Here is a 7,500-nt window from a genome sequence, read left to right as displayed (position 1 = left end):
AAAGAATAAAAAGACTGGGAGGGGAGGAATAGGGAGGGAGGGAGGAAAGTGGAGAGAGAGAGAGAGAGAGAGAGAGAGAGAGAGAGAGAGAAGAGAGAGAGAGAGAGAGAGAGAGAGAGAGAGAGAGAGAGAGAGAGAGAGAGAGAGAGAGAGAGAGAGAGAGAGAGACGAAGAGAAGGCAGGGAGAGAGAGAAACGATTGTTTACATAAATGTGTCTGTATCTTGTTGTTTCTATGTGTGTCTGCGTGTCACTGATCAGCTGTGTTTGGAATCTCTGTATTTGTGTTTGGATTGCTTTCATAGCCTGGCTTTATGAGTGAATCAAAACATTCATCTACTAGAAAATATTCCTTTTGCTACAAAATATAAGCTATCAAAATGAATGAACTTAAATATTGCAGTTTAACATTTCTGTATGTTTTTTTCTTCTCTCCCTCCCCTTCTCTCTCTCTCTCTCTCTCTCTCTCTCTCTCTCTCTCTCTCTCTCTCTCTCTCTCTCTCTCTCTCTCTCTCTCTCTTTCTCTCTCTCTCTTCTTGACGAATTATTGGGTTGTCTTCCGAACGCAAAAAATACCCCTACTAAAAAAAAGAAAAAAAATGACGTTCTTTTCTGTTCGTGCCTTTTGGCGAAACAATTTGGAAATAAGAACACATTTATTTGACTTTTTCAGTCGGGACGGAAGTAACCGGAAAAGTTGGCTTACACAGGCATACGTTAAGGGAAAAAAGACAAAAAAGAAAATATGATTAACGAAGAGAAGGACAGGAACGAAGGGGGGGAAAAGAGGAAAGAGGAAGGAATAAAATGGTCCCAATGAAAAGAAAGAAAAAAGGGTAGGAAAAAAGGAAGATGATAATATATTTTCAGTAGAAAAGAAAGATGAAGAAAGGAGCGAGGCGGGGAAGAAGAAGGTAAAAAAATGACGAAGAGAAATAAAAGAGAGAAAGAGGAAATGGAACAAGGAGAAAACAGGAAAAAATAATAAATACAAAAGACAACCAATTAATAGTAGAAGGAAGAAATAGTGCGAAGAGAAGGAGAAAAGGGAGAAAAATAATAAAGATCATCAGAAAAAAAAGGAAAGAAGAGGGAAAACACCGTAAAAAATGCATGTCATGCTAGCAACACAATGTAAATTATTCATTGCAAAGGCGTTGACTGCAACCTGTGCGAACTTACCAGCTGTCCAAAAAAGAAAGTAGTATAAAAAGCAATGTGAGTTTGCAAGTAGTTTGCAGAGTCATTTTTGTTTTTTGTTTTTTTGTTTTGTTTTTATTGTTGTTCTTTTCCTTTTGTAGGCGTTTGCATGAGCATGTGTAAATATGTATATCCATAACTATTTTTTCATATACGTATTTGTTTTACTTCTTTTCTTTTCTTTTTTTTCCCCTCCCACCCCCCTTAAGAGAGAAAAACAAGTAGACAAGAAAATACGACGAATCAAGCCAAAGATACACTGAGGACAAAAAAAAAAAAAAAAAAAAAAAAAAAAAAAAAAAAAAAAGAGAGAGAGAGAGAGAAAGGGGGGGGAAAGTCAACGCAAAAGATTTTCATTGACCCTACCCCCCCCCCAAAAAAAAAAAAGAGAGAGAGAGAGAGAGAGAGTGAGAGATAGAGAGAGAGAGAGAGAGAGAGAGAGAGAGAGAGAGAGAGAGAGAGAGAGAGAGAGAGAGAGAGAGAGAGCGAGAGAGAGAGAGAGAGAGAGAGAGAGAGAGAGAGAGAGAGAGATCCTTCTTTTGATCTAAGAGTGGGGGTTCATCTCACTAATTAAAGGCAGAAGTCACGGGGCTTTTCATGATAATAACAGACTTTTAGTCCCAGTGCCATCTTCTTCACTCGTGCGTGCGGGCAGCTGTTATTATTACGTCACTATTGAAGGCGTGTAGTGATGCAAATGGACTTGATAAGGGCTATTATAAAGCAAATTGCATAATTACTGACTTCTATGTTCGTCACTTTGGCGAATACCATAAACGCAATATCATTTATCTTCATATTTCAATAAATATTATGCTGATTAGTTACTTATTAGTTACTTATTTACAACGAAGTTAGGCCTAAGTGCATAGGCTTGGACAAAATTTTAGCTTAGTTTAGTCCTTTATTTACCACCCTGGCTAACTGCACAGGCGTGGACAAGCTGTGGTACATTTAATGCATGGTCATAACATTACATAGTGGTATTACATTTGAATTTTAGCCTATAACATTATTATGAGTAGTTTCAGGAAAGGAACAATTGCAGTCCTTTATCCACTCATCTGCCACTCCGGCATATAGCTTGGGCGTGGAAAAGCATTAATACATTTGATATGCGGTTAAGTGATACTACATTCCAAATATAGGATACAACATAAGTATATCTTCTAAGACATCAGATGATATGAAGTAGTTACATAGTTCCGGTACCTCATGCTAGGTGGTCTGAAAGGCTGTAACACATGGCACTCTGAGATATAATGTACAAGTGTTCGCTTATATTCTTCATTACACAGTTTACACTTAGTTTCTTCGATATTACAAACTGTACTGGCCTGCCAATATAATCTATATCCAAGCCTGGTTCTTGCAGTCACAACATCACATTGTCTTGTTCTTGTTTTATATAAACCATAGATGAAGGAATCTTGCCTAAACCGGTCATAGTGCTTTATGCTACAGCTTTCAGGGCGTTGAGAATTAATCAACTCAGTCAAGTCCTCTCTGAAGGAAGCTTTAATGCTGTAGAAAATCCTAGAAAGAGGTATCCCAAGATCTATATCCACACTTTGTTTGTCACATGCTGACTTTGCTAGGCGATCAGCATGATCATGCCTAGTGATGCCAACATGCGATGGAATCCACACAAAACGTAAATTATGGCCTCGTTCTTTTGCACGATACACGTTTATCCTGATGTCATTTGCAATATTTCCTGCACCTTTGTCTAGAGTATTCAGAGCCTGGAGAGCACTCTGTGAATCGCAGAAAATGACCTCTGAGTCTTGATTCAATAGAAATTCGGTGGCCATGAGTATTCCTGCCAACTCATGAACCCTCCTACTATCCTGGTGCTGCAAAATATTGTTTTTATATACAACAAAAGCGCATCCTGCTCTACTCCCAGATTGCAAGGGTCCGTCAGTGTAGCATTCATATGCATTGGAAAGAGTTTCTAGATGCTCATTTATAATTTCAAGTGCATACTGCTTAAGTATAGCAGGGGGAACACTGTCTCTTTGGGGGGCAGTCGTATAATATACACTCTGGTCCGACATTTTCCACGGTGGTACGGAACGTCCATGTAGGGTCTTAGTTATGCGTATGTTCAGCTGAGCTAAGTGTTTACACGTTACTTGTACCCATGGATTTGAGTATGAATTGGTGTTGTCATTCAAAGTTAGCTCTTCTATTCTGTGTTTTAGTTGTCTTTGGAACTCTGTACAATGGAGGGGTTCTCTAATTGATTTGACACTAAATGTGGTATTTATGTATAATATTCTTTCAGAAACAGAAGGAAAATTAAGTTCTGTTCTCATATTCACAATCCTTGTTGTTCTAGGGGCACCAAGAATGATCCTCATGGCTTCATTTTGTACACTTTCTAGACTAGTCAACTCAGTTTCCTTGAACAATACCAGGTGCAATGCATGGTAATCTATGACCGACCTTATGTATGACAAATAAAAGAGTCTCGCAATATTGACATTAACACCATGGTCTTTGCCGACAAGTGTCCTAAGTGGCTTCAGCCGCTCCCACAGCCTTTTCTTCAGGTTTCTAACGAACTCTGAATCATTAAAAGTCACCCCGAGGTATTTGTATTGATGGCAGAGATCTAGCTCAACGTCATTTATATGAAACCTAGGCAGAGGGATTGTCTTTGAAGTGCCTTGTTTTTTTTTCAGTTGAGATTATCAAGCCACACTCAGTAGCCGTTGCAGAAAGTATATCTAGACTCTCTTGCATTCTCTCCTCGGATGAGGATTTAATACAAATGTCATCGGCATAGCAAATAATGGAGGCATTGCCTGCAAATGGTATATCGCCCAGTAATCTATGCATTAGGATATTAAATAGCATGGGACTAAGTACGCCTCCCTGAGGTGTGCCGAGTTCAAATACTTTTGTATGAGTACTCTTAATGCCCCTGAAGAGAACCTGAGCTGATCGATTCGACAGATACATTTGAATCCATATTAACAGTTTTCCCTGAATACTAAAGTTAGCTAGTTGCTCAAGGATAATTGTCCTGTTTACAATATCAGAAGCAGATTTAAGATCAAGAAATACGGAGTTTGTTAAGTACTCTGCAAAACAGTGCTGACTGCTACGCCCTGGGAGAAATCCATACAGTCTGGGGGATAACTTAGCATTTATGCGGTACATGAGCCTGTTCAGAATTATTCTCTCAAGTACTTTGCACAGACAGGAGGTCAAAAGGAAATGGGTCTGTATTTATCAGTATTGGGTTTGGGTATAGGAATGATTAAGCTTTTAGTCCAGGATCTTGGGAGGATTCCTTGTGATAGGAACAGGTGCAAAAGTGGGTTGCCTGGTACCTGAGCAATGTGGCGAAGGACGCTGTAAACAATGTCGTCCTCGCCAGGGGCGGTTGCCTTACCTTTCAGAAGGGCATTGCTCAGTTCCCACTCGGTTATTTCGACAAAGTCGGAGGGATCAATAGCAGCACATGCTATTGCTATATTAAAATTTCTATCTATTTTCGACTTGTTGAGCTGATTTTTTATCCCTTGTGGAAGTGAGTGTACCTGAGAATTTCCACCCCACTGCTCTAGCAGCGAATTAGCCTGTTCCTGTGGACTGTGGAACTGCGGTGTTGTGAGAGCTTTACCTGTCAGCCTATTATTTTTTCTCCATACGTCAGCTACAGAAGTTTGTCTATTGATACTTTGCAGGAATTGTTTCCAGTGTTTACTACGAATCTGAGTTTTTAATTCTCTGAATTCCTTGTTGGCTTTCAGAAACTGCAGAAGATTATCTGTCGTCTTATTATCTTTATAACAATTAGCAAGCTCCTGAACCCGTTTATGTTTCTTGGCCAGAATTGGGTCATTGATCCACCTCGGTGCATGGGAGGTCTGGGGCCTCTATTTCTTTGAGAGTTTTCGTGAACAGACCCATGTGTCATAGTAATCAATGACAACTTTGAAGAGATCCTGAGAAAATTTCTCAACAGTTGTTACTTCATAGGTGTTATACCAGTCATAGACCCGTGCCTTGAAGTGATGCTCCAGGCCCGGTGGGATGATTATTCTGAGCTTAGGTGATCTAGGGGCTGAGCCGCTGTCTACAGTATAATTTGTTCGTATGGCAAAGTGGTCACTAACTAACTCTCGCACCAGTGAAGTATAGACATTAACATGAACTAAATTTTTGCCAAATACATAGTCTAATCTGCCACCTCCCAAATGAGTATCTGCTTCTGTCTCATATACTGTTAGTGATCTACTATTGATAAAATGTTTGAATTCTTCCCCACGTTGGTTGTCTCAAAAGTGTGGATGCCTTGCATTGAAGTCGCCCATACAGAAAGTGCTTTCGTTGTGAAAATTGGGGAGAGAACTAGCCAGAAATTTGGAGTATCTGGCATATACATTATACAGTCAAAAATAACCTGTGGCAGTCTGAATTTTTTAATGATGAAATTGAACATCAGTGCTATCGGATCTTTTAACTAATTTATGTGGCAGTGTTACCTTCACATATGTCAACAATCCAGTCATGGCTGTATTCACATATGAATAATATCCCTGAATTGCAGGTGCTATTTTCATCTTAGCAGCAGCAGCAAAAGGTTATTGCACGCAAATAACATCAGTATTATATTCACGGATATAAAACTCTATGTCATTCAGCCTAGGCTTTATACTACGCATATTCCGTGATATAAATTTGATTGTACGTTTATCCATATGTGAATAGTGCTCTATTAGGCAATCTATACCTCATGCTGTTATATCCTCCAATATTACAAATTATAGGTTCACATAAGAAACATAAAGCTTTATGATTGTGGATTTCATTACAGATGGTAGTCTTAAACTTAAAAGTACTTTTAACCATTTCAAACATTTGGTCTTAGCTTTGTTGCACTTCTCAGCACAGTCCCTCCGTTTGCTGTGCCAGATGCGCCTAAGGGGCTGGTTGCGTCACTGGACTTGATGTCACAGGGATCCTGATATTGTTCGTGGCGGCTGTCAGCGCTGACACACCCACTTTGGTTATCAGCAATAGCGGTCTGACATCGGTTCTCCTCGTTCGTTTTTTTAGCACTAATGGTAACACTAGTATCACGGCAATGATAGTCACTATTAATTTTGTCTCAGCGTCGTTATTTCATTAATTAAGTTATTGTTTTTTTCTTTTAGAGCTTTCATTTCCTTTAAAAGTTCGAGCACATTTATGTCGCCTTGGACAGCTGGCGTGACGTCTCTTCTGTCACATGGTTGTGCGGGGGATTCCCTCGCCTGGCCTGCGGTCATCCCTGCCTGAGGGTGAGGGACGGCTGCCTCGGCTGGCTCCCGGGGAGGGAGGGGGGGGGGGGGGGGCGAGGTCTTTAATTCAGAGAGTATGGCAGCTTTGAGGCCCGAGACACCCTCTGTGAGGATCAGCATCACCTTGTTCACCTTCTCCTCCAGTTGCGCAACCGTGTCGCGTAGTTCGGTGACCTCTGCACCCCCACCCTGACGTCATACAGGGCACGGTCTGGCGCTTCCTTGGCACCCTGGCCGCGGGTTGGGTTGGGAGGGCCGCGCTGGTCACTCACGGTCGGTGCTGGGACCACAGGGGGTGGTCTTGGGCTCATCACAGAGTTTGAAGGTAATACCTCCAATTGATCCTTCAATAAGGTCGTCAATATAGTTTCGCTGAGAGCGAGCGACATACACATATGGCGAGGAGAGAGTGTCTCCTCGCACAAGTTTGAGGGGGGTACCCCCCCGGGCCCGAGAGTTCTGTAGCCATTTCATTTTATCGTTTTTCGTGGCGCCTTCAGGGAAGGCGAGGCGAACATAATCCTTTCTGGGTGCCAGTGGTGTCTTACCGGCATGGTCGGGCTTTCTTTTCTTCTTAGTTTTCGACTTCACTAATGTAAAACCGTCACTTCCTCCGTTTTCGCTCACCTGGGCATCAGGATCACCTTCAGCACCCGCCTGTTGCAAGGCAATGGATTCAGCGGGGTTATCCACTGCGTGTTGAAACCCAGTGTGTCATTCCCCTAGAGTTATTTTCGCCCTCTGCTCCTGTAACACGCAAGGCTATTGCAATTATCTGCTTTATAACCAACATTTAGATAGTACATTGTTCTTTTCCATGCCCATAACTATAAATTCTTCGTATATGTCTTCTTTTTCTTCATATATGTCGCAGAAAAGCTGATGTATAAATAGAAAGATAGATAGATTAATTGAAAGATAGATTGATGGAAGGATAGATAGATAGAAAGACACATGAATTGTTAGATAGATGAATCGAGAGAAAGATAGCCAGACTGACA

General features: G+C 41.1%; 1 protein-coding gene across 1 annotated transcript in view; it reads left to right on the top strand.

The window, feature by feature from the left end:
* Window positions 1-7,500, top strand: part of LOC125042435 — a 47,433-nt gene that overhangs the window by 38,855 nt on the left and 1,078 nt on the right. The window lies entirely within an intron of this gene.

This window comes from Penaeus chinensis, chromosome 32, assembly GCF_019202785.1.
Source record: "Penaeus chinensis breed Huanghai No. 1 chromosome 32, ASM1920278v2, whole genome shotgun sequence".
NCBI lineage: Eukaryota > Metazoa > Arthropoda > Malacostraca > Decapoda > Penaeidae > Penaeus > Penaeus chinensis.
Note: the sequence above shows the minus strand (reverse complement) of the source record. Positions and strands in the feature narration are given on the sequence as shown.